Genomic DNA, 26,627 nt, shown 5'->3' with positions numbered 1-26,627 from the left:
AGATGGAGAAATATACCATGTTCATGGATAGGAAGAATCAATATTGTGAAAATGACTATACTACCCAAAGCAATCTATAGATTCAATGCAATCCCTATCAAGCTACCAATGGTATTCTTCACAGAACTAGAACAAATAATTTCACAATTTGTATGGAAATACAAAAAACCTTGAATAGCCAAAGCAATCTTGAGAAAGAAGAATGGAACTGGAGGAATCAACCTGCCTGACTTCAGGCTCTACTACAAAGCCACAGTCATCAAGACAGTATGATACTGGCACAAAGACAGAAATATAGATCAGTGGAACAAAATAGAAAGCCCAGAGATAAATCCATATACCTATGGACACCTTATCTTCAACAAAGGAGGCAAGGATATACAATGGAAAAAAGACAACCTCTTTAACAAGTGGTTCTGGGAAAACTAGTCAACCACTTGTAAAAGAATGAAACTAGAACACTTTCTAACACCATACACAAAAATAAACTCAAAATGGATTAAAGGTCTAAATGTAAGACCAGAAGCTATAAAACTCCTAGAGGAGAACATAGGCAAAACACTCTCTGACATAAATCACAGCAGGATCCTTTATGATCCACCTCCCAGAATATTGGAAATAAAAGCAAAACAAACAAATGGGACCTAATGAAACTTAAAAGCTTTTGCACAACAAAGGAAACTATAAGCAAGGTGAAAAGACAGCCTTCAGAATGGGAGAAAATAATAGCAAATAAAGCAACAGACAAAGGATTAATCTCAAAAATATACAAGCAACTCCTGCAGCTCAATTCCAGAAAAATAAATGACCCAATCAAAAAATGGACCAGAGAACTAAACAGATATTTCTCCAAAGAAGACATACAGAAGGCTAACAAACACATGAAAAGATGCTCAACATCACTCATCATCAGAGAAATGCAAATCGAAACCACAACGAGGTACCATTACATGCCAGTCAGGATGGCTGCTATCCAAAAGTCTACAAGCAATAAATGTTGGAGAGGGTGTGGAGAAAAGGGAACCCTCTTACACTGTTGGTGGGAATGCAAACTAGTACAGCCGCTATGGAGAACAGTGTGGAGATTCCTTAAAAAACTGGAAATAGAACTGCCATACGACCCAGCAATCCCACTCCTGGGCATACACACCGAGGAAACCAGATCTGAAAGAGACATGTGCACCCTAATGTTCATCGCAGCACTGTTTATAATAGCCAGGACATGGAAGCAACCTAGATGCCCATCAGCAGACGAATGGATAAGGAAGCTGTGGTACATATACACCATGGAATATTACTCAGCCATTAAGAAGAATTCACTTGAATCAGTTCTAATGAGATGGATGAAACTGGAGCCCATTATACAGAGTGAAGTAAGCCAGAAAGATAAAGACCAATACAGTATACTAACGCATATATATGGAATTTAGAAAGATGGTAATGATAACCCTATATGCAAAACAGAAAAAGAGACACAGATGTACAGAACAGACTTTGGGACTCTGTGGGAGAAGGTGAGGGTGGGATGTTCTGAGAGAACAGCATCGAAACATGTATATCATCTATGGTGAAACAGATCACCAGCCCAGGTTGGATGCATGAGACAAGTGCTCAGGGCTGGTGCACTGGGAAGACCCAGAGGGATGGGGTGGGGAGGGAGGCAGGAGGGGGGATCGGGATGGGGAACACCTGTAAATCCTTGGCTGATTCATGTCAATGTATGGCAAAAACCACTACAATATTGTAAAGTAGTTAGCCTCCAACTAATAAAAATAAATGAAAAAAAAAAATAAAACATTTGTCAGGTTCTCATAACCATTGTTTAAAAAAATAATAATAAAAATAAAAATTAAATCATTACCCTTCTCAAAAATCTCAGACATTTTTTGAAAGAACAATTAAGAACCTCTACAACTTGGCCCTGACTTGTGTTCCTTGCCTTATTGCTCACTGTTTTGTTTTTTTTTTTAATGATAATTGTATATGTTTAAGGTGTGAAATGATATCTCATTGAGGTTATAATTTGCATTTCTCTCACTATTAATGAGTCTGAGTACTTTTTCATGTGTTTACCCACCATTCACATGGACATCCCTGGTAGTTCAAATGGTAAGGCATTTGCCTGCAATGCAGGAGTCCTGGGTTCCATCTCTGGGTTGGAAAGATCCCCTGGAGGAGGGAATGGCCACAGACTCCAGTATTCTTGCCTGGAGACCCCATGGACACCAGATAGTGAAACTTAGGCACAGTGTTAAGTGATAGGGCCAGAACTTGAACTCATGACTATTTGATTATAAAATTCACGGCTTCCTGGTTGTTCCATGCACTCTGCCCAGAGAGATGAATTTCTCAGACCAGACTCTGACATTTAACATAAGAAAGAGAAGCCACAGAACTTGTCACTCAGTCTGGGGCTTGTCCTTCAGGATTTGTGTGTAAAGAATCCCATGAATGAATTCCATGGAGCCTGGTGGGCTACAGTCCATGGAGTTGCATAGAGTTGGACACAGTTGAGCAACTAACACCATTCCCATTTCTGTCCTTGCGAAATATTTTGGCCTATTTTTTGCCATCAAACTCTGCCATATGAATTAAATGATCTATTTCTTATATTAACTTTCACTTTTCCAATATACCACAACTATTGATTAGCACAATTTATACACTTTTCCAAAAGAGCACGAGTACTGATTAGGTGAATTTACTGCATCTAAATCATTTATCTCTTATATGAATTTCATTTTTGTAAAATAGTAGCCATTCTCGTAGACTCATAATGCCTTGAAGCAAGACTTAGAGGGTAAAATACCAAATTAAAAATTTTAAATTAGAGTTCCATGGTACCTAAAGAAATTATTAAAAATTATCACATTTAAATCAGTAAGATAACTAAAACATCTTAGGAAGTTTAGTCAATATTTAACTGGGTTGTCTATTATTAAGTTGTATAACTTCTTTATACATTCTAGCTATTAGAGATGAAAAATATCATAGTTTTAACAAATTTCCAGAAAAGCTTGCTGACCTTCTGCCCTAAAGAAGGGTGATCACATGGATCCCAGGACCCCTTGTCATATCCTGTGACCCCAGTGTCTGAGGCTCACAGGAGAGGGTACACTGATCACCACAGAGAAGGGTGGTCAATCCAAATGCCCACAGGAGCCAGGAGGGAAGGAAATAAGTAAAGGAGATGGAGAGGACTAGGGTCCCTGAACAGGACCAGCTGCACTTGTTGGGGGTGGTGGAAAAGCAAGATGCTGTGTAATGATACGGTCTCAAGTTTGTAAAATCGAAAATATTTATAGGTATGCCCTACACACATGTACATATGTGAAATGTGTTGAAGGCTGTACATGAGATTGAGGACATGGATGCTCCCTGGATGGAGGGGTGGACTCTCCTGTGAGCAGACAGGAAGCCTGGCCATACAAAAAAGAAGAAACCGGGCACATGTGAGATGATCATAATCCTACTTTGTCAATTATGCATGAGGAGAAGAAAAATATAGAAAACCAAGCAAAGATGAGAATCAAAAAGAATATAGAGTAAAGGGCATAGCATTTGATCTTATGAGCTAGAAAAGCTAAAAGAGCTAGAAATCTGGATTTTCGTGTGAGATGAAAACACTGTGCATCTACCAAACACTTCAGAAAGAAATAAAGCTGATTCTACACATCTCTTCCTGAAAACACTGCGAAGGAAAACCAAACATATAGGCAGATCACATCCAGGATGTACAAGTTTGCAGCCCCTGTTCTGGAGCAAATCAAGCTTGCATGTGCTTATGTCCAAAGTGGAGCCAGGGACTTCTGGGTTCTCTTTCAGGGGGAGGGGAACAGGTAGATTGTATGGATCCAGGGTCCCAGGTGCCAGGCCTTCTGAGGAGCCCTTCACATAGTTTCATTCATTTAATTGACCTATAGTAGGTATTAAGCCCATTGCACACATGTGAAAACGGAGGCTCTGTAAAGTCACTTGCCAGTTTCCTCCACACCCCACAGACTCCTTGTCACTCTGAGTGTCCACCTCCCCTCCACCTTCTCTGTCCTTTCGGCACCTCCTCCTCCTTCCTCTGTCCTGGCCATGAACTTCCTGTCTTCCAGTCCGCACATCTGGCTGCTGGGCAGGTGGGGCTCAGCCACATCCAGGCTAGGCTCTGATGGGGGCACCATGCCACACTCACAGATTAAAATGGAGGAGGGGCTGCTGGGAGACTCAGGCAAAGCTGCTGATTTCCAGGTGGGGGAACTGAGGCCAGAGAGGGCACAGGCCTTATCCAGGGTCACACAGCAGGAACTCCCATGCCTCTCCTCCAAACTCTCCCTCTGTGCCATTAAATGAATCTAAATGTTCCCCATCAGCATCAGACATAGCATCCTTATTCACTTCTAATCCCTTCTCCCCAGCTTCGAAGCTGCTAACCAGTCTCCCAGGCCAGGAAAATCCTCACTTAGGTAGGACTACTAGATCTTTTCATACTCCACCTGGATGGCAGCTTTGGAGATTAGAAGCCAAACATTATGCTAATTTATTATTTTTTTAATTATGAAAATATGATAACACATTTACAGGAGACTTGCAAAATATAACACAAAGTTACATATGTATATGTAATATAGGTAAGTATGTAATATCCAGTATATATTACAATTACTTTTTAAGTAGATAAATTGCAATTTTTAGTTAGAGTTTTAATAGCAAACTCCCAAAAATTAATAGAATGAAAATGCGGAAAAGTATAGTAGACCTGAAAAGCACTATGAACCATTCAACATAATTAAGATTTATACAGTTTTCACACAACAGCAGGATACAAATTCTACTCAAGTTCCCATAGACCATAAACCAGGAGACACTGAACATATCCAGGGACATAAAACAAGTGCAAAAATTTCGTGCTCTAAAGGTGTTCTGTGGTTCCTCCAGGACACTCCTCCTTGGAGTCATGCTGGGTGGGGGTCTCCCTTCCCTAATGCGTAAGAGTCACATGTTAAGGCAAAACTGGGTGGAGGGGATTTACAACAGTTGCTACTTCCCACATCATCTTGTCCCCATGGCCTTGATCTCATCCCATGGCTCCTCCCTCTTCACCCCTGAAGCTGCCCTCTTCCAGGTGGGGCTGTGTCCCCTCAGATGGCAGCTCCTTCTAGTGATGCTGCAGGGGGGACAGGCCAGGACCCTGTGTCTTAGGTTGCTGTGGAAGGAGGCCGTGGCACTGAAGGCACGTCCTGGGTCCCAGAGCCCTGAGATTTGGTCCTGGGCTCCCACCCCCAGGCCTTGCTGACACGTGGGCTGTAGAGTGAAGTGTTCATACACACAGCTTGGCATTTTTATCTGGGTTCCCACTTCCTAGCCTTTCAACCTTAAGGATGGCACTTAAGCTCCCTGTTGAGGCAGTCTAAGTGCAGGTTGGAGAAGAATTTCTGGACACAGCATTCCAGAAGGAAGTGAGTTTATTAAAAAGAAAGAGCAGAGATAACAAATTGGGCGCTGCAAGCACAGCAGGCCGACCTGACAGACCAGGGAAAGTCGACAGTTTTCGACAGTAGCCAATTTTTATAGCCTAAAGACAAAGAAAATTCCCGCTGGAAAGTTGGTGTTAGGTGACTGGTTAGGGCTCTATAAGGTGACTACCAGGATGAGCTTTTTTTGCCTCATTTGGGGTCAGAAAGCCTGCTGGTGATGATCTGGGGGTCTTTTGGCCATGGTGACAAAGGAACTCAGTCAGCTTCTGAGGTGACCTGGGTTCTCGGCTCCGCTTCTACAGCCTTGGTACAAGGTCTTGCACCTGTGGCTTGGGGCAGGACTTAACATCCCCCAGCCTTCATTTTCTCATCTGCAAAATGGGTTAGCAGCATAGTCCACAGTCTGTTTTTTGAAACTCTTGGGGTCAGATATGGGCCAGAACTCAGAATTTTTCAGCTTCAGACTGGAGATACGGTATATCTACTCCATATGACATAACATCCCACTGGGATCTGAAAGCACCTTGTAAACAAACTTATTAGTATATCCTCAACTGAACTTTTAAACATTCACACTAAGTAAAATGTCTGTTCAGGTCAAATTTTGTTACCAAATAATTTTTTAAAATTTTGCTTTCAATTGGAGAGACTTGAAGGGTTGGGATTACAGATAACAGCTGTCCTACCCTGTGTCTCTGTAGATAATGACACACAGTCAGGGCAATCCAAAATGTTCATAGTTTGAGGCCAGACTCAACCCAGCTGTGAGGTTTGGGATAAGACAAGTCCCCTGACAAGGCCAAGGGTGATGGGTGGGGACAACCATCCTGGAGCAGCTGTGCTGTTTCCCGAGTGTCTGAGTCATTGATTCTGACTCCACAGATCCTGAGCCTCAGCCCTCACAGGGCCCTGAGCCTTTTCCAGACATCTGACTTAATCCACCTCCAGAGCTGGATCTTTCTTTGGTGGGTTTTCAGTGACCACTGCCGTAGCAGTGACTGTGATCTGCTTGACCATCACAGCACCATGTCCACCAGGTGGACATCCCCAGACCTGGATGGCTGGGTCCAAGTGTGCTGCTTCCTCCACCTGCCACAGCTCTTCTCCACCCATGTGGCCTTATTGCTGGTGGTCAACATGGGCGTTGAGAACAGGGACATAGGTAACTGGTCCATGTTCAGTTGATGCTTCTGTTTCACTGTGACCCTTATTATCTCCATTGTAGAGTTATGTAGGCTCCCATCCAGCTTTCCTTTCTTCTGGTACAACCTCCCCGTCACCTACACCTGCTATGCTGCCCTCATCTGCCTCTTGGCCTCCATCATCTACTCCATTTCACTCATCCAGTTCCTGCCTAAGGTCTTTACTGGGACCAGGCCATCACATGGCCAGGACATCACCAAGCCAGGACAAGCTACTCGTGTGCCTTTTATGCCATGGATGTGGCCTTCACGTAGAAGAGGTACAAGCTGGGTGATATCACCTGCTATGTGCACACCATGCCAGGCCTGCTGAAGGTGCTGGAGACCTTCATGGCCTGTGTCATCTTCATCTTCTTTAGCAACACCTCCCTGTACCTGCACCAGCCGGCCCTGGAGAGGTGCGTGGCCATGTACTCCATCTGCTTCATCCTGGGAGCCGTGGCCCTCCTGCTGAAGCTGGCCGAATGGGAATATTGGTTGCCCATCCTGTACCCCATTTTCCAGCTTGTACTCACCCTGTTTTACATCCTCCTCTACTTTAGTGCTCTGACCTTCTGGCAGCTTTACCAGTTCAACGAGGAGTTAGGGGGCTAGCCCCAGCAGTCCAGCATTGTGAACTGCAGCAATGAGCTCACCTATACCATTGCACCTTGGACTGGGGCCTGGCTGTGGCCATCCTGACATTCATCAACATTTTGGTTTATGTAGCTGAACTGGTGTACTGGGCCAACCAGGTTTCTGTAGGGTCTGAGGATGTCTCCAGTGTCCCAGACTCTGTTTGGTCCCATCCGGGGTCTTTACAGAGCTCTGTTGTCTCCTGATGTCATCTTCATGACTCCTCGCCCACCTCACATCCTACCCCATTCATCTCACTCTCTTTTCTGTTTCCTTCCCTCTTTCTGCTCTATCTTCTTCCTGTTTGTGTGGTTGCCAGTATCCTGTTTTGCATCTTTCTCTTGCTGCTCTCATCTTTTCTACATTTTCTGCTTTTTGCTTTTTTTCTGATCATTGTTGGATTTCTTATCTCCTGTGTCCTGATCACCTCTCCACATTTTCCTTCTTCTGACCCATCAGGACCTGAGACTCCTTCCTTCTCTGCCCACTGCCCCCTCCTGCCTCCTAAAGTGCTGACTCTATAGCACATAGCCCTCTGCAGCTGTTCATACCCTGGGCCTCTGGAGGGACCTCATTGACAAAGCATGTCTATCCCCTGGTATATGTGTGATGGGTTTTGGGGTGGGGGTGGATAGCTAGGCATTGGGCCCTCTTTTTCCCAGGGGACGGAGTATACACTGTGCCTCCTCATTAAGTTAAAAAAAGATCTCTGGAGGTCAGTAATTTCCAGTGGTTGGGAGTCTTGAAGCAGAGACCCTGGTTCCTAGGCCCCAGCTGGTGTTCAACCCTGCCTGACATTGGCTCCAAAAATTTTCCAAGCTTACTGAAAAACCACTGCCTGCAGAGGCCGTCTTAAAGGAAGCAAAGGTTGAACGCCTCCCCATCCAAGCTACTCTCTGGGGAATCAAAGTAGGAGCTGGTAAAGAATCCCAGAGTCTTGAAGACTTCTGTCTGCAGTGTTGGTGAGGGTCAGTGATGTGTCCCTCCTGTCTCAGGGATCAAAACAGCAGGTCCTGCCTCTGCAGGGAGAAGATCATGGCCATTGCAGCCTTAAAGGTGATGTTAGCCTGCCTGGGATTTTTTCTTTTCTTTTTCTGGTCATGAGGACAAAAATGACTGAATGGACTTGTACTTAAAGGTGAAGTTTCTTTTCTATTTATCTGGGGAAGGTGGGTTGACTGAGTGGGGATTTCAGCTGCTGTAGTCAAATGAATTGCAGTACTTGAGTGTGTGGTGCACACACACATGTGTTTCTGCATGTCAGTGGCTTTTTGCCATTGCTTTCTGCTTCTCTGAGACTCAGGCATAAATCGACCTATATAAATGTAGAAAAAAATATGTATGGTTCTTTTAATTACCTAGAGTTTCTGATCCCCATCAGTCCCTACTGTCAACCATAGAGAGAAATCTTGTCCTTTCTTTCACATCCACAGTGTTCTTTTTTTAATATAAAGATAAAACGAAAATGAAACCAACAAAGTCCACAGGTCCTAACTGCCCAAATTTGACTAGAAGTCAGAAGCAGCCTAGGTCTTAACGGGGCCCTGCCAGCCCCTGGACGCCTCTCTTTAAAGGTGTGTGCCTTATGCATACCGACTGTGTGTGGTTGTCTATGTGTGTGTCAATGGGCAGGCATGCATTAAGACCAGCAGCCCTTTAATAACTGGTTGCTGTGAAGTCACCCCAAGCCTTCTTCCTCTCTTACTCTAAGATACAAAGCCTCAGAGCCCAGTATCCTTTATGTCACCAGGGCCAGAGGGGCCAGGCAAGCAGAGCTGTGGGGGAGGGGCAGGGGAAGGACCACCCCCCATCCCCCGCTGCCACTCACTCCTGTACTGGGAGGAAGCCATTTGATCTTCACCCAATGGCAGGTGGGGTGAAGGGGAAGGGCTCCCAGGAGGTGGGGAAATCTTAAGAAGGACTGAAAAAGTTCATAATATAAGACAAACCAAGAAAAATTTCAACATAAAATTTGCTTTGCCCATTTGAGCCTCCTCCCTTCCCTTTAGTGAGCATTATGCATCTGCAGTATGTGTTAACCAACCTCTCTGGAGGCAGAAATACCTGCTCAACCATAAAGATGAACTTTCCTTCTTTTGGCCCCAGGCATGTAACTCCTCAGAAGATTAACATAATTTATGACCTTATTAATGTCATAGTTGTATTATTTGTATTCTACCTATTTTACAAGGTTATTGCTTCTTGCACTAACAAATGTGTGATTGAGCCTCTGGTCAAAAATAATGTTGACCTGAAATGTTTGACCTAATTGTATACTCTGTAAGATCCATGATAGTAATACTGTGACTCTAGATATGGGAAGAAGCAATAGGAAGGAACCATTTCCTGGAGTTTATAGTCTAGTAAGACAGGTGGCCCAGAGGATTAAGGCTACTGTTACCAGCACTGGGTGAGCACCTTAAGTGACCAGGAATAGACATTCCTAGTGACCTGTGACAAACTGGCCACAAAATGCCTCCCAAACTCTGGCCAAAATTAAGACCAAAAAGAAGACTGTGAAATAAAAAATGCCACCCATCACCCCATTCTACAAGAATCAAGTAATTAGCCACCACAGTCACTGACCTATAATATACCCTGGAAGGAATTTAGGCTGAACGTCAGGATGAGACACTGTGATCTATAAAGCTGGACCTCAGATAGCAAGAGTTTTTCAAGAGAAATTTTTAAGTGAGATCTTGAGTGGGACCTTGATGGATCTTTCCATACCTAGAAAAGCACTAAAACTGTTAAGTAAGGGGGCTATTTCTCATGAAGAGCAGTAACATTCTACCAAAGCTATGTGCTTGGTTGCATGTACGCCTTCCCTGAAATCACATACATAATGGCCTCCTCTCTTACCTCTTCACTGCAGTTCTTACAACTTCCAAAAAGATTGTCTCTCAAGTCATACTCCTCATTGTTGTTGTTTACTTGCTCAGTCATGTCCGACTTTCTTGACCCCATGAACTGCGGCCCACCAAGTTCCTCTGTTCATGGGATTTTCCAGGCAAGAATACTGGAGTGGGTTGCCATTTCCTTCTCTAGTGGATCTTCCCGACCCCAGGATCAAACCTGCGCCTTCTGCATTGGCAGGTGGATTCTTTAAGACTGAACTCAAAAAATTCTGCTTCTTTCTTAGATTGACTAATGATTCATTTTTCATCACGAAAAGCAAACATGCATAGACCTCCCCAGACTTCCCTGATGGCTTAGTGGAATCCCAGAGTAAGAGAGAGAGAGGCAGATATGGGGTCCACATCTGGGTTCACTGTCACATGTGGTCCTGCCTCCAGTCCACTGGCCTCACCATTGTGGTCTGGTCCCCTTAGGGATGAACCGTGAGGAGTATGGAGAGCAGAATCCAAAAAATCTAGTTTCTAGTTCTAGTTCTACCACCATATAACAGATGAGTCTTGTCCCTGATCTGAGTCTCAGTTTCCCATTGATAAAATGAGCAGTTTGGGCTAAAATCATAGTTTTTGAGCTGTGTTCCCTGGAGCCCTTGATTTCCGGTGAGATGATCAGAGTTGAAAATAGGGTGTTAGCCTCACCCTTCACTTTCTCTAACCAGAGCAGCCTGGTGAGAATCAAGTTCCCACTCAAGATCTCACTTGAAAATAAGATTGGAAAGATTGGAAACAACTCACATAGTCATGTTTAGGATGCTGGTTAATAAACCAAGGTGTAGACAGAATACAGAATACTATACAGCTGGGAAAAACGAGAATGCTTTCAAAATAATGATAAAGAAAAAGTTCCAGTATACCCTAAGTAAAAATAGTAAGATACAGAAAAATATGTTATACCCTTTTTTAAAGTAAAGAGAGTGGGAGAAATAAAAAATAAATCTGTATGTACTTGATCTGTATCATGAAGCACTGGAAGGGCTCCCATGAGTGCAATGGAGCAGTCACTACCTGGCACTGATGAGAGAGGGTAGCTGAGGGGAGAGTGCATGGAGCCACACGTGGAAGTGAGGTTTCTCAATATGTGGCTTTTTAGAGCATTTTGATTTTGAAACATGTAAGTAAATTACCTTTAAGAAAACAAAATTTAAGTTTGAAAAATATATGAAGTGAAGAAGGAAGGTCAGAAGAGGGATGGTTGGCAACTGGTCTCCATGTTCCCTGCAGCCTTGATGGACAGGCTGCTGGAGGAGCTGAGAGATGCCTGCATGGGCCTGTCTCCAAAGGCAGAGGGGAGGGAGGTACCTTGGGTCCAGGGGTCTGGGGAGGGGGAGCTGTGACCCTGAAGCCCACCTGTAGGATCCCCAGTGCCTCCCCCAGCCCTTTAGAGCTGATGGAGAAGCCCTCTGGTGCCCAAGCCTCAGGCCCTTCTCTTGCTCTCTGCTGCCTGGCCTGGGGTCCCTGCCTCCCAGGACAGCGGCCCTACCCTTGCTCCTCTGGCCTCCTCCACGCAGGATGTTTCCAGATGATGCTCCCCCAGACTGTGTTCCAAGCTGCATCCAGAACAGAGCTCAGGGCACAGATGTTCCCATTCTCTGGCTTTTCTTGGAAAATCATGGTGATGACTTCCTCAGTTCAACTTTGAATGGAGAGACGAGGAACCCGTGTCTCCTGCAGCCTCAGGCACCTGCCTGTCCACCCCTGTTGGGGTAGCAGTGATGCCTGCCAATCCATGCAACCCTTGTCTGTGAGGCTGGCTCCTCTTAAATGTCCCTGTAGAGAGGCTGGTGGGTGGAAATAGAATAGCTATGCTCCATTAGCCCCTGCCTTGGAGAAGGAAATGGCAACCCGCTCCAGTATTCTTGCCTGGAGAATCCCATGGACAGAGGAGCCTGGCAAACTACAGTCCATGGGGGTTGCAAAGAGTCAGACACAACCGAGCACACACACACACACACACACACACACACACATAGCCCTTGCCTAGAATCTCAACATTCTCTGGTGTTTTCTGACTGGCTCTCCAACAGGAAGTGGTCTGGCTGTTGCAGGACCTCTGGTTGGGGCACTGAGGTCAGAGCACGACACCAGGAACCAGGAGATGATTCCTGGATCCCAGAGAAGAAGGAAGGGACTCTGCATTTCCTGAGATTCTATTACCTGCTGAGTTTTGCAGAGAAACAGACCTGTATTCAAATCCAGGCTCTGTCAGGAAGTAACTGTGTGACTTTGTTTAAATTACATAAGGTACTCTCTGAGCCTCAGTCTCATCATCTATAAAATGGGGATGACAATAATAATCTTTCTGAAGATATAATTAAATAGAGGTAATAAGTCACCAAATCAGACAGTTGGTACAAAAAAAATATTGGCTACTCTCTTCCTCTGGGTATAAGTTGCAAGGTGAATGCCAAGGAAAATTTAAGATCCTAAACCCACATGACTGGATTCAAATCAGTTCTGCCACCTAAACCCGTGTGGTCTTGGCCAGTTGACCTCTCTGTGCCTATGAAAATAGGGATACTGAGTGCATAGTTCAGGGGCTGCTGGGAGGAGCAAATGAATCAACAGCAGAGCTTGACTTGCAGTGAGCACGGCACATATGTATTTATACACAACTTATAACTGTTGTGTCCACAGCATCCCCAGCATAGCCCAAGTCTTAAGGGCCCCTTTCTCAGCCGACAGAACCTGTGCACTGTCATCTGAGCCAGGCTGGGAGGGTGAGGGTTTGCTCCAGTTGGTCTTTTCTGAGTTTTCTTCTGACCAGGGGTGAGGTGAGGAGGAGGAGCTCAGTTCAAGCCTAGCCCCTCATCCCCGACTCCAGCCAGCATCTCTTTCCATAAATCCCTCCAACGCTTTGCCTAGAAGGAAAGTAAGCTTTGTCAGGTAACAAAGTTCCTCCAAAGCACCCATCTGGGCTGCTCATGGGGTGGGGAATCCCTTAGGCCTCCTCCCCTCCCTACTTTGACCCTGACAAGCCTTAGGGCCAATGACACCCTCTCAGCACTACTGTCAAGGGAAGTCACTCCCCTGGTCTCTGCTATGGCCCCCCTGCCCCTTGGGCTCCTGGCTGCCCACTGCTGCCCACAGCACGCCATCCCTCAGGCCACCTGGTGACCGCAGTGGTCCAAGTCCATACTGAGCCGGGGCCAGCTGCCCATCAGCCCAGACCACTGCCCCCTATTGTTAGTGTGGGACCACTCCTTATTCAAATTTCTAAAAATAAAGGGAGTGTGGTTCTTTCTGGTGCTTCAGGGAGGAGGCACTTCCAGAATATTCTGTTCCTGGAGCCTGCAGAGGCTGTCAGGGGGCCAGTTCCTCCATCATCTCTCTTACACTCTGCACCCCCTCCCACAGGACCCAGTTTTCTTCTCCATCACCCAGAGGAGGAGTATCAACCAGAACTTGCTCAAATATAGGCACATGAAGACACCGTTTTCTGTATCTTCAAGCAAATAAGGCAGTGCAGGAACCAGCTCATTCATAACTTTTGTTCCGAAATATGCCTGACATGATATGGGTACATTATTAGCATTATGGTCCTGTTACAAAATGGAAGAAAAAACTCTGCATTCACTTTCAAGGAAAATAAGAGGTTTCCAAGATAAACCCTAGAATACAGATCCACTGAGTAGGGATATCATGTCCTTTGTTCATTGTAGTAGTCCCCATGCTGAGGCCCTGGCACATGGCAGATACTTGCTGACTGAATACAGCATAAGACTGCAGCCTCAGGCTTCAGCTTGGATCTCCTGACCAGGATACATTCCATTTCTTCTGCCTTTAGGGGAAATGTTTGAGAATCACTGATTTGCGTGTTATCTCATTTTAATCTTCCCAACTTCCCTGTGGCCTTGTGTGGACATACACCTCCTTGGATAGATTCGTTGAGAACCTGAACTCCCCACCATATTTGAGGATGACCTCTTTCTGTGAGTCTCAGTGAGAGATTGGGCCTCACCTTCAATGAGAAACATAAAAGGCCAGATAAATATTTGAACTGCCCCACAACTGGGGCACGCCTAAGGAGCAGGTGACACACAGATACCAGGGCCGATCAGAATCCCTTCTGCGGGGCCTGCAGTAGCATTCAGCGTGTGCTTCCAATGGCCAAGGTGCCTGGGCCAGCTGCCCTTGGCTGCCCAGCTCCCACCTTCCTGGTCTCTGCCTGATCTCAGGCTGGTCCCTCCCTAATGCTTCTTCAAGTTATCCAGCATCCTTCTAGTATAGCTGTTCTCTGCTTAGGTTTCCAGAAACGTTCTCTTCATGGTGTAATCAAAAGCCTTCATGTCTAAAAGCAGGTACTATTAACTCCACTTTCTGGATGAGGAAACTGAGGCTTAGAGTGGCATAGACTGAGCACAGGATGACTGTGTGCCAGGCTGAGCTTTGGTTTCACTTCAGGGTTGGGGAGCACATAGACATGTCACGGGAAAGGCCCTGAGATGACCAAGAGGAACTGGAAGAAGCTCTCAGTGTCTGGAGGGAGGGAGGTGATGAGGCTGGAGAGGTAGAAAGGAGTGTGAGTTTGCAGGGCTTTGGAGGTGACACTTTTGAGTTTGTGCTTCATCCCAAGGCAGCAAAGAGAAGCCTTCAAAGTTATGTCAGTTTGCATTCATCACAAGCAGACATTGAGGGAAAGAAGGGAAATAGAGGAAGCAGCTAGAAGCTAATGGCAGGAGTGCAGGTGAGGGGATGGAAGGGTCACAGGTGCGTCTTTGCCCAAGGCTGCCTTTCACCAGGGCCCCTCTGTGCCTGGCCCCTCACTTCATTGTCTCTGACCCTCACACTAACTTCGGAGGGTTAATTATTATCCCCAGTCTACACATCAGGAACTCAGCAGGGCTAGAGCTCAGGACCTCCCAGCCTGGGAACCACTGAGAAGGGCCTGGTCTCCAGTCTCTGCCTACCAGGTCCTCCCTTTCTGCGGCTGCACCTCAGGCCAGGATCCTGGGGTTTCCAAACAAGGGAGCCCCAGCCGTGGTCACTGTCTTCTAGCCTTTCCTTTCCTTAGAGGACAGATGCTAGTCACACAGAAAGAGTTCTTATTACAAATCTACCCCTCTTTTCTGAGAACTCCAGTGAGTCCTGGTGCAGTTAGACTGAACCACCAGGAATGCCAGCTCCTCCTCAGCCTGAGCTCCTCCTCCTGAAGGAGGGTCCTGGGTGGGGGTCCATCAGGTGGAATGACGCCAGCCTCCACTGAGGACCCCAGGGGTGAAGAGGTGGGATTGACTGGCAGGGCGGTGTCTGCACCCCTGTCCCTCTATCTCAGTCCTAAACCCTGGGGATAGGAGGACATGAAGAGGTGAAGACGCTCAGTCTTGAGCAAGGGACCAGCTCAGGGCCCTAAACGGGATCCCGACAAGCATTCCTGGGGCTCCAGCACCTGGGAACAGAGGGCAGTGGTTCTTCACAGACATGAGCAGCTGGGCTGAGAGGCACCTGCCAAGGGTAACTGACCCTGCACTGAGCCAGAAGCAGGAAGCCAGGTTAGAGATTTGAAAGCTCTTCCTCTGGGAATCCTGGTTCCTCTCATTTCAAGAAAGCCTGAAACCCTGGAAGGAACCTGACCTGAGAGGCAGGAATTCCACATCAGGCTGCAACACTGCCCCAGGCCTCTCCCAACCTCAGCTCCTTGGCTGAAAGAGGGCATCTAGAGGGTCCCTGGAGCCGCCCCCTGACCAAGTTGGAGACCCAGCCCCTCCTGTCTCCTGCCAGTGTCCCTCAGGCTGGTTCTCCCCGCAAGTCAGCCCGGGGGAGAGATGACACTAGTGCGCCACCTGGTGGCCACTCACAGCCAGACACACAGCCGCCTCCAGCAGAGACCCCTGAGAAGTTAAGCTGCACCCCACTGCCCTCTCACACTGGTTCCCAGGTGTCATAGGTGGGAATGGGAAAACTGCCATTGTAAAGCTGTCTGAATGAAAAGCACTGGCATTGCTGTCAGATGGGCCTGAATTTGAATCCCTTGGGTTCTTAACTTCACCTGGAGCCCCTCATCCCTGCAGCGGGCTATCTGGGACGCGTCCTGTGGAACTGTGTCTTCTCTCTGCATGAACAGGCAGCCCAGGGAGATGGCAGGGGTGAGGTTGGACCAGTGACAGGAGTCGCCCTGGAGATGCTCAGCCCTTAGGCCGGTGGCTCATCCGTGGCTGCACATCACGGTTGCCTGATGTGGACAGTGCTTCTCAAAGTGTGGTCCTCGGACCAGCAGCAGAACATCAACAGGAAGTTATTGGGAATGCAGATTCCTGGGTTCCACCCCAGACCTGCTGAGTCAGAAACTCTGGATGGAGCCCAGCAGCCCCCCAGGTGATGCTGATCCTGGTTCAGTGTGAGAACGCAGTGCTCAGGTACCAGGGTGCTGAGAAAGCTCCCCCCGGGGATCCCAGTGTCTTAGGCATTGGAAATATCTGTGAAGATCAACAGGGGCCACTCCACCCCCATCCCCAGGGATTCTGGTTCCTTGGAGCTGAAGCAGGACCCAGACACAGATCTAAACAGCAACATGCAGCTGGTCCTAATGCGAGTCACTGCTCTGGTATGGACACTTCTATACGTACACTGAGCATGCTGTTCCTTTAGCGGCCAGGCCCTGCAGCACAGGACAGCTGCTCTCTGCTAGGTCACTGGACTGTGCAGAGAATAATCACCAGATATTGACATTTAGTGGCAGCTTGAGCTATGACATGCATGGTGCTTGATGATTTGTATGTAACATCTCAGAAAAGCCCAGTGAATTGTTAGAATTCCCTACTTTACAGATCGAGAAACTGAAGCACAGAGAAGCTAAGTCCTTAGTCACACAGCTACTAAATGGCAGACTCAGAATCCCAACCTAGTTCTCTCAGACTCCAGAGTCCACCACTTTTGCTTCTTCATTTTACAAACAAGAGTAGGGATGAGGTGCTGAAGGTCACCATGTGGGGCACCCATCCCTCCTGCTGTACCTTTGCCTGGAAGCTCCCCAGTGCTGGGGCATCAACTTCAAGATGTGATGAATGGACCTCGGAGCTGGGTGTCACCCTCAGGAAATAATGCCTCCCTCATGGGCATAGAAGGAGTTGGAAAAGGAAGGTGAGGTGGAATATTAATTAAATCACAAGGGCTTCATCCTGGACTCACAGGATGCAGGATGTTAAGGAATTTGACACTTGCCCCATCCCAGCTCAAGGATTCCTTGCCCTCTCAGTGCTGGTGGTGTCCACCAACACCCAGAGAGAAGAAAGAAAACGAAAAAGAAATAAAACGAGGAGGATCTTAGGAAGTAGAGAAAACAGGTTCATTTTACCACTAAAAATGCATTTCACAAAAGCAATAAAGATTTTGTCCAGAAGACATGAAAGGCTTGGGGAGGGGTTGATACCACCAGGTGGGCAGCCCTCACTGATCTCGATTCTCCTGGAGATGCAGTAGAGCTCCATGGCTGCCTTGGCATCTTCCACCGAGTTGTGTTCCAGCACGCCGTCCTGCAGACAGGACACAGAGGGGACTGGGACTGAATCCAGGCACCATGGGACCCGGGCCTTCCCTGCTCACACCCTGAGTCCAGGGCTGAAGTGGGTCAGGGGTGAGTCTCCCAGGCCCCTGACACCCTGGACTCGGCAGGTGTCTGGAGCAGGCCTGGCTTCACCCATGAGCCCGGGGCCCAGGCAGGGCCAGCACAGAATCCAGGTCCTGAGGCCGGGTGTGCCCTCCAGGGGCTCCCATCTGCTGGGTGGGGGCGGGGCCCTGCAGACTTGGCCTGAGACCCAGAGGGGCTGGAGCAGTTCCCACAGGAGCCCAGGGCCCGGGGAACATGGACACAGATGTTTCTAGAGTGCTCCTTGCCCAGCATGTTGAGAACAGGGCTCTTCATTGAGGCCAAGAACTGACACTCTGTTTTGGGTCCCTGGTGCCACAAACCCTACAGAGGGGCCCAAACTCAGGCCCATCTCCCTCCTCCTGAACATTCCTGCTCAGACAAGATGCCCCCCACCCCTCAGACTGGGGCTTGGGCTCTCACCTCCCAGGCCCCCCTCTTCTGCCTTCTCTACTAAGACACACCTGCACCCGCCACTCAGACTTGGTGTCCTGTCTGCTGCCGCCCTCCATCCCTGCTCAGGACACCTGCCCTCCCCTCTGTGGACACACCCCCCAGATGTGCTGATGGTCAGGTCATGGGCCACCCTCCCTTCAACAAAGAGTTTCTTAAGGGTGGACCGGACCTTGCTCACCTGGATCCTCAGTCTCTTGTCCAGCCTGGTATAGAGCAGGTGCTTCATAAACATCTGCTGACCCCGAGCCAACACAGCTTCTAGTGTCCAGCCCGCCTCTCTGAGCCCTTCTACCCCAGTGAGCTCCCAGCTCCCAGCCCCCAGCATATGCCTGCCTCCATCTGGGGCTTTTGGGGGTCTGTTCTGCCTACAAATTTGAGCTCAGGGTCTCTCACTTTTGGAATCTTATCATGGGACATCTGCCAATCTCCTGGGTGAAAATCCCAGAGGCTTCTCTTTAAGTGAATGTTAGTCCCCTGGTTACATCTCAACAATGGTTTCCTATTGAGTCTTAAATGCTTCATGTGGTGCCCAATGCTGTGAATGTTTGTCCCTGCCAGACTCTGTATCTCTTTCTCTGAGTCTCCATCTCTCTCTCTCATAAACATTGCTCAGTCATCCCTGCCTCTGGCAGGATCTAGGTTTGTGCTCTTTATAAGAATCTAATGCCTGGCAGTCTGAGGTAGAGCTGAGGCAGTGATGCTAGCCCTAGCGAGTGGCTACCACTGTCTCCCATAACCCCCAGATAGAACTGTCTAGTTGCAGGAAAATAAGTTCAGGACTCCCACTGATTCTGTGTTATGGTGAGTTGTATAATCATTTCATATTTCATTATATATCATGGTGTAATAATAAGAGAAGTCAAGTGCACAATAAATGTGATGCACTTGAATCATCCCCAAACCATTCCCCATACCCACTTCCATGGAAAAATTGTCTTCCAAGAAACAGGTCCCTGGTGCCAAAGAGTTTGGGGACCACTGCTCCAAAGGACTGCCTTGTCTGTTTGGAGACCTCTGGCATTTGTGGGGGGAACTACAAGGGGAAGCGCTGAGTATGAGCCCAGGACTCTGATCACCCACACCTGAGGGAAAGGTGGAACACCACCTGACTTACTCCTCCAAGGCTGGCTTCCAACCCTGAACCCCGTGGGTCCACTGATGTCCTGGGATGGGTTCTAGGAGGTCTACAAGAGCCCTGTAACTGAATGCAACATCTGAGTATATGTGCATGTGTATTTCTGGGATAGTCGTATTCTCAAGAACTAGAGGAAAACAATAGAATGGGAAAGACTAAAGATCTCTTCAAGAAAATTGGAGAGATCAAGGGAGCATTTCATGCAAGGATGGGCACAATAAAGGACAGAAATGGTAAGGACCTAACAGAAGCAGAAGATATTAAGAAAAGGTGGCAAGAACTGTACAAAAAAGATCTTCATGACCCGGATAACCATGATGGTGTGATCACTCACCTTGAGCCAGACATCCTGGAATGCGAAGTCAAGTGGGCCTTAGGAAGCATTACTATGAACAAAGCTAGTGGAGGTGATGGAATTCCAGTTGAGCTATTTCAAATCCTAAAAGATGATGCTGTAAAATTGCTGCATGCAGTGTGGCAGCAAATTTGGAAAACTTAGCAGTGGCCACAGGACTGGAAAAGAGCAGTTTTCATTCCAGAATCAAGGAAGGGCAATGCCAAAAAATGTTCAAACTACAGTATAATTGTGCTCAATTCACATGCTAGCAAGGTTATGCTCAAAATTCTCCAGTCTAGGTTTCAGCAATATGTGAACCGAGAACTTCCAGATGTACAAGCTGGTTTAGAAAAGGCAGAGGAACCAGAGGTCAAATTGCCAACGTCTGTTGGATCATAGAAAAAGCAAGGGAATTCTAAAAAAAATCTACTTCTGCTTCACTAACTCAAGAAAGTCTTTGACTCTGTGGATCACAACAAACTGTGGGAAATTCTTAAAGAGATGGGAATACCAGACCACCTTATCTGTCTTCTGAGAAATTTGTATACAGGTCAAGAAGCAAAAGAGCAGACATTAAACAGCTGACTGGTTCAAAATAGGGAAAGGAGTACATCAAGGCTGTGTATTGTCGCCCAGCTTATTTAACTTATATGCAAGGTTGTTATTCAGTCACTCAGTCGTGTCCGACTCTTTGTGACCCCTTGGACTGCAGCATGCCAGGCTTCCCTGTCCTTCACTATCTCCCGGAGTTTGCTCAAAGTCATATCTATTGAGTCAGTGATGCCAACCAACCATTTTATCCTCTGTTTCCCTCTTCTCCTCCTGCCCTCAATCTTCCCCCAAATCATGGTCTTTTCCAATGAGTCATCTCTTTGCATCAGGTGATCAAAGTATTGGAGCTTCAGCTTCAGCATCAGTCCTTTCAATGAATATTCAGGGTTGATTTTCTTTGGGATTGACTGGCTTGATCTCCTTGCTGTCCAAGGGAATCTCGAGTCTTCTCAACACCACAGTTTGAAAACATCAATTCTTCAACACTCAACTTTCTTTATGGAACTCTCTTTTCAGTTCCTGGAGGTTGATGAGGGCAAACTGGTGGACCGACAGCAGGACACCCCAGCCTCCCTCACCCCAGTGCCCCTCCCCACCCCGGCAGTGCCCACCGGGAGGCCAGCAGGCTCCAGGGCTCCCCTGGCAATTGGGGCTCAAGGAGCTCTGGGAGTCCAGGGCGGTTCTCAGGTTTGCTCTGTTTCTCTTTCCAGCCTCAGCTTGTCCCAGGGTTTATTATCAGCAAAGACAAGGCCCCTGATGGCAGGAAGCTGGCTGGGGCTCAGGGTGCTGGCCCTTCAGCCCTGGGGGCCTCTCAGCAAATAGTCCCTTGGAAACAGGGCAGCTGTCCCAGGAGGGAGCAGGCTGGGAGGGGTCTCACTCCCCCCACACTGGACCCTGGAGGAGCCCCTGTGTGAGCAGGACTGCAGCCCTGGCTGGAGGGACTGCCTTGGGCAGCTGACCTGGGCAATTCCATGGTCTCCAGGGTCCCTGCCACTCTGGCCACGTGTCCCTGTCACAGCTCTGAAACCCCTTCAGGCCCCTGTTCTCCTCTCTCAGTTCCAGTCCAGGCCCCTCCTCCATGGGGAAGGTTGGCTCCATGTCTGCATCCCTTTTGGGTCAGAAAACACCTACTGGGCTGCCTCAGGGCCACTGGGACCCTGGAATCCCCCTCAGTCATCTCCACTCTGCCCCCCTCATCCCCACCCTAGTCCCGGGTGTCCATCCTCAGGGCTGTCCCCTCCCAGGGGTCCAGTAGGTGCCTCCTCTTTCAGCTCCTGCCCTTGAAAAGGATTAGATTTGCACGTGGATGGCTGCTTTGGAGCTTAAAAAGCTGGCATTTTAACATTTTGTTCCTTGGTTCCTCCATGATGCTCCACCTTGGAATCATGCTAGGTTGGGGTCCCCTGCCCAATGCAGAAGAGTCACATGTTAAGGAAAAATTGGGGAGGGGAGTCACAATAGTCCCTACTTCCCATGTCATCCTGTCCCCATGGCCTTGCTCTCACCCCATGGCTCCCCCCTGCTCACTTCTGAAGCTGCCCTCCTCCGGATGGGGCTGTGCCCCCTCAGATGGCAGCTTCCTCTAGTGATGGCTGCAGGGAGGAGAGGCTGGAATTCATGTATTTTCAGGTTGCAGTAGAAGGTGGCTGTGGCCTTGAAGGTGTGTTCTAGGCCTTGGTCCTGGGCTCCACCTAAGGGGATTTCTGCCATGTGCGCTGTAGAGCAGAGTTCACGCCCACAGATTTGGTATATTTATCTGGGGTTCCAACTTCATGGTCATGCCACCTTAGGGAAAGATTTAATTCCCCTACCTTAGTTTTCTCATCTGTAAAATGGGGTTAGTCAAAAGGACACTCCATAGTCCCTTTTCTGAAACCCTTGGGGTCAGATATTCTCTAGAATTCAGAATTTTCAGCTCCAGACAGGTGGTACAGTACATCTACTCTACATGACATCACACCCCACTGGGGTCTGAAAGCACCTAGTAATCAAAGACATGAGTGTTTCGGCAACTGAACTTTTGAACAGTCACATTAAGTAAAATAAAAAAAGATCATAATTTGTCTCAGGTCTCTTTGGGTTGAATTTTGTTACCAAACAATTTTTTAAATATTCATTTTCAATTTTGAGAGACTTGAAGGGTTGGGATTAAAGATAAGGACCATCTGTCTCTGTGTCTCCATAGACAATGGCCAACTTAGAGAGATCCACAATATTCATGGTTTGAGGCTAGAGCACAACCAGCTGGGAGCTTTGGGATAAGACAAGTCTCCTGACAAGGCCAAGGGTGATGGGTGGGGAGAACCATTCTGGAGCGGCTGTGCTGTTACCCGAGTGTCTGAGGCCATTGGTTCCAACTCCACGGATCCTGAGCCTCAGCTGTCACAGGGCCCTGAGCTGTTTGTAGTGTCTGATCCTCTGGAGCTGGATCTTTCTTTGGTGGGTCCTCAGTGAAGACCACTGCCAGGCTGGTGACTGTGACTTGCCAGACATTCATAATACCATGCCCACCAGGACGACACTTCCATACTGGCGCTACGTGGACAGAGTGTTCTGGTTCCTCCGCGTGCCGCAGCTCTTCTCCACCTGCGTGGCATTCTCCTTGGTGGCTGACATGGCATTTGGAGAGGGGAAGTAGGTAACTGGTCCATGTCCTTCTGGTGCATCTGTTTCATTGTGACCCTATTCATAGTCATAGTTGAGGTAAATGGTCTCCAGCCTCGCTTTCCTTTCTACTGGTACAACTTTCCTGTCACCTTCGCCTGTTACGCCGCCCTCATCTGCCTCTCAGCCTCCATCGTCTACTCCATCACCTACGTCCAGTTCCTGCCTGATGGCCCTGAGTGGGACCGGGCCATCGCTGCCACTGCATTCTCCTGCATCGCGTCAGTGCTTTATGCCATAGAAATTGCAGGCATGTGGAACTTCTACGAGCTCAGAGAGATCCCCTGCTACATGCACACCGTGCCAGGCCTGCTGAAGGTGCTGGAGACTGTCGTTGCCGGTGTCATCTTTGCCTTCCTCAGCAACACCTCCCTATACCTGCACCAGCCGGCCCTGGTGTGGTGTGTGGCCGTGTACTCCATCTGCTTCATCCCAGCAGCAGTGACCATCTTGTTGAATCTGGGTGAATGGGAGAACAGGCTGCCCATCCCCTTCACCATTTTCCAACTTGTGCTCGCCATGTTCTCTGTCCTCCTCTACATCAGTGCTCTGGTCCTCTGGCCGCTCTACCAGTTCTATGAGGAGCTCGGCAGACTGCCCCAGAGGTCCAGCGATGTGAGCTGCATTGATGACTTCATGTGCACCTGGGACCAGCGACTGGCTGTGGCCATTCTGACAGCCATCAACTTGCTGATTTACGTGGCCGACCTGGTGTACAGGGCCCGCCAGGTCTCTGTAGGGACTGAGGACCAGCCTGGAGACTCCTGATCCTCTGCTCACAGGAGGCATCCTCCCTGAGCTCTGACGTCCTCTGATGCCCTCTTCCTGGCTTCCTCTCTCCCTCCTCACATCCTTCCCCATGCATCTCTCTCTCTTTTCTGCTCCTTCCCTCCTTCTGCTCTGTCTCCTTCCTGTCTGGTGTGGTTGCCCACATTCTCTTTTGCTTCTTTCTCTTGCTTCTCTCAGTTTTCTACATTTTCTGTTTTTTTGACCCATTTCTGGTTTTGTTGTCTCCTGTGTCCTGACCACCTCTCCCCATTTTCCTTCTTCTGATCCATCAGGACCTGAGACTCCTTCCTTCTCTGCCCACCACCCCATCCCACCTTCTAAGGTCCTGACCACAGCACACAGCCCTCTGTGCAGTTGTTCACACCCTGGGCCTCTGGAGGGGCATCATTGCTAAAGTGTGTCTGTCCCACTGGGGGTAACTTAGTTGGTGTGTTTATGGGGGGTGTATGGGTGTTGGGGGTAGGTAGGTCCTCATTTCTGCTAGTGGAGGGGGGCTGTACGTGCAGCTCCCCTTTAAGTTAAATAAAATCTCTAGAGGTCAATAATGTCAAGTCATTAACCACTGTAGTCACTGACCTATCCTGAAAGTAATCCACCCTGAAACAAATTCAGGGTGGAAATCAGGAAGAAGCACTTTATGTTGTAGCAAAACTGGCAGAACCGGTCCTCAGATAGATATTTTTAGGAGAAATTTTTATGAAACCAGTTTCTTGCATCTTCCCATACTTAAAGAAGCACTAAATCCTTAACTCTGGTATCTGATCCTTTCGAAGAACAATAACTTGGATAAGATGTACGCTTGGTTGCATGTACCCCTCTCCAAATGGCACACATACTGTCTCCAACACTTAAGTCTTCAGCACAGTTCTCACAGCTTTCTGAAAGACTGTCTCCCTGGTTATAATTCTTTGTTGACTTGAGTAAAACTTTTCACTTCTTTTTGAATCGACAATTGATGAATTTTTTTTTTTTTTTACTGATATGAGCATGTATGCATTTATCTCTTGCAAGTTCAGTGCAAGAACTCTCATTTTCTTATATTTTCTTGAATCAGAAGAAACACACACTCCCTCCCAGAGAGGGAGGTGACGAGGTTGGAGAGGTAGAAAATGGTCTGAGCTTGCAAAGCTTTGGAGGTGACATTTTAAAAGTTTGTGTTTCATCTTAAGGCAACAAAGAGAACCCATCAAAGTTATTTCAGTTTGCATTCAGCACAAGCAGACACTGAGGGAAAGAATGGGAATAGAAAAAGCAGCTAGAAGCTAAGGGCAGGAGTGCAGGTGAGGGGGTGGATGGATCTCAGGTTCATCTTTGTTCAAGGCTGCCCTTCACCGGGACCCCCTCTGTCCCTGGCCCCTCACATCATTGTCTCTGACCTTCACACCAGCCTTAGGAGAGTTATATGGTCTCCAGTCTACAGATGAGGAGCTAGAACCTCAACAGGGTTAGAGCTCAGGCCCTCCCAGCCTGGGAATCACAGATCAGGGCCTGGTCTCCAATCTCTGTCCACCAGGTCCTTTCCTTCCTGTGGCTACACCTCAGGCCAGGCTCCTGGGGCTTCCAAACAGCAGGGGAGTCCCAGCCATGGTCTCTGTTTTCCAGCCTTTTTTTCACTTAGTCACATAGAGAGAATTCTTATTACAAAGCCACCCTTCCTTTCTGTAGACTCCAGTGAGTCCTGGTGCAGTGGGACTGAACCACTAGGCCTGCCAGTTTCCCCTTAGCCTGAGCTCTTTCCCCAGACAGAGGGTCCTGGGTGGGGGAGGTCTGTCAAATGGAACAACTCCAGCCTCCACTGAGGACCCCGTGGAGGAAAAGCTGGGACTGACTGGCAGGGTGGTGTCTGCACCCCTGTCCTTCTAGTGAAAGTGAGTTGCTGCATCGTGTCTGACCGTTTGCAACCCCATGGACTATACAGTCCATGGAATTCTCTTTGACCATAATATTGGAGTGGGTATAGCCTTTCTCTTCTCCAGGGGATCTTACCAACCCAGGGATCGAACCCAGGTCTCCCACATTGCAGGCAGATTCTTTACCAGCTGAGCCACAAGGGAAGCCCAAGAATAATAGAGTGGGTAGCTTATCCCTTCTTCAGCAGATCTTCCCAACCCAGGAATCAAACTGGGGTCTCCTGCATTGCAGGTGGATTCTTTACCAACTGAGCTATCAGGGAAGTCCCCTGTCCCTCTATCCCAGCCCTAAACCCTGGGGATAGGTGGACATGAAGAGATGAAGACACTCAGTCTTGACTGAGGGACCGGCTCAGGGCCCTAAACAAGATCCTGATAAGCATCCCTGGAGCTCCAGCGCCTGGGAACAGAGGGCAGCGGTTCTTCACAGACACGAGCAGCTGGGCTGAGAGGCACCTGCCAAGGGTAACTGACCCTGCACTGAGCCAGAAGCAGGAGGCCGGGTTAGAGGTTTGAAAGCTCTTCCTCTGGGAATCCTGGTTCCTCTCCTTCCAAGAAAGTCTAAAACCCTAAAAGAAACCCTGGCTGAGAGGCAGGAATCCTGGGGTCACCTTCCACACCAGGCTGCAACACTGCCCCAGGCCTCTCCCAACCTCAGCTCATTGGCTGAAAGAGGGCATCTAGAGGTCCCTGGAGCCGCCCCCTGACCAAGTTGGAGACCCAGCCCCTCCTGCCTCCTGCCAGTGTCCCTCAGGCCGGTTCTCCCTGCAAGTCAGCCTCGGGGAGAGATGGTCCAAGAGCTCCACCTGGTGGCCACTCACAGCCAGACACACAGCCGCCTCCAGCAGAGACCCCTGAGAAGTCAAGCTGCACCTCCCCGCTCTCTCACACTGGTTCCCAGGTGTCATAGGTGGGAATGCAAAGTACCGGCTCTGGAAACCTGTCTGAATGAAAAGCACTGGCATTGCTGTCAGATGGGCCTGGATTTGAATCCCTTGGGTTCTT

At 48.3% G+C, this 26,627-nt stretch overlaps 2 pseudogenes; both read left to right on the top strand.

Moving 5' to 3' along the window:
• The first annotated feature begins 6,491 nt into the window (after positions 1–6,491).
• Positions 6,492–7,488, top strand: LOC133067987 (myeloid-associated differentiation marker-like; annotated as a pseudogene).
• A 15,274-nt stretch (positions 7,489–22,762) lies between these two features.
• LOC133067986 (myeloid-associated differentiation marker-like) lies at positions 22,763–23,691 on the top strand (annotated as a pseudogene).
• Positions 23,692–26,627: the final 2,936 nt, after the last annotated feature.

This window comes from Dama dama, chromosome 13 (assembly GCF_033118175.1).
Source record: "Dama dama isolate Ldn47 chromosome 13, ASM3311817v1, whole genome shotgun sequence".
NCBI classification, from domain to species: domain Eukaryota; kingdom Metazoa; phylum Chordata; class Mammalia; order Artiodactyla; family Cervidae; genus Dama; species Dama dama.
The sequence above is the reverse complement of the archived record's forward strand: the minus strand, read 5'-3'. Positions and strand labels throughout refer to the sequence as shown.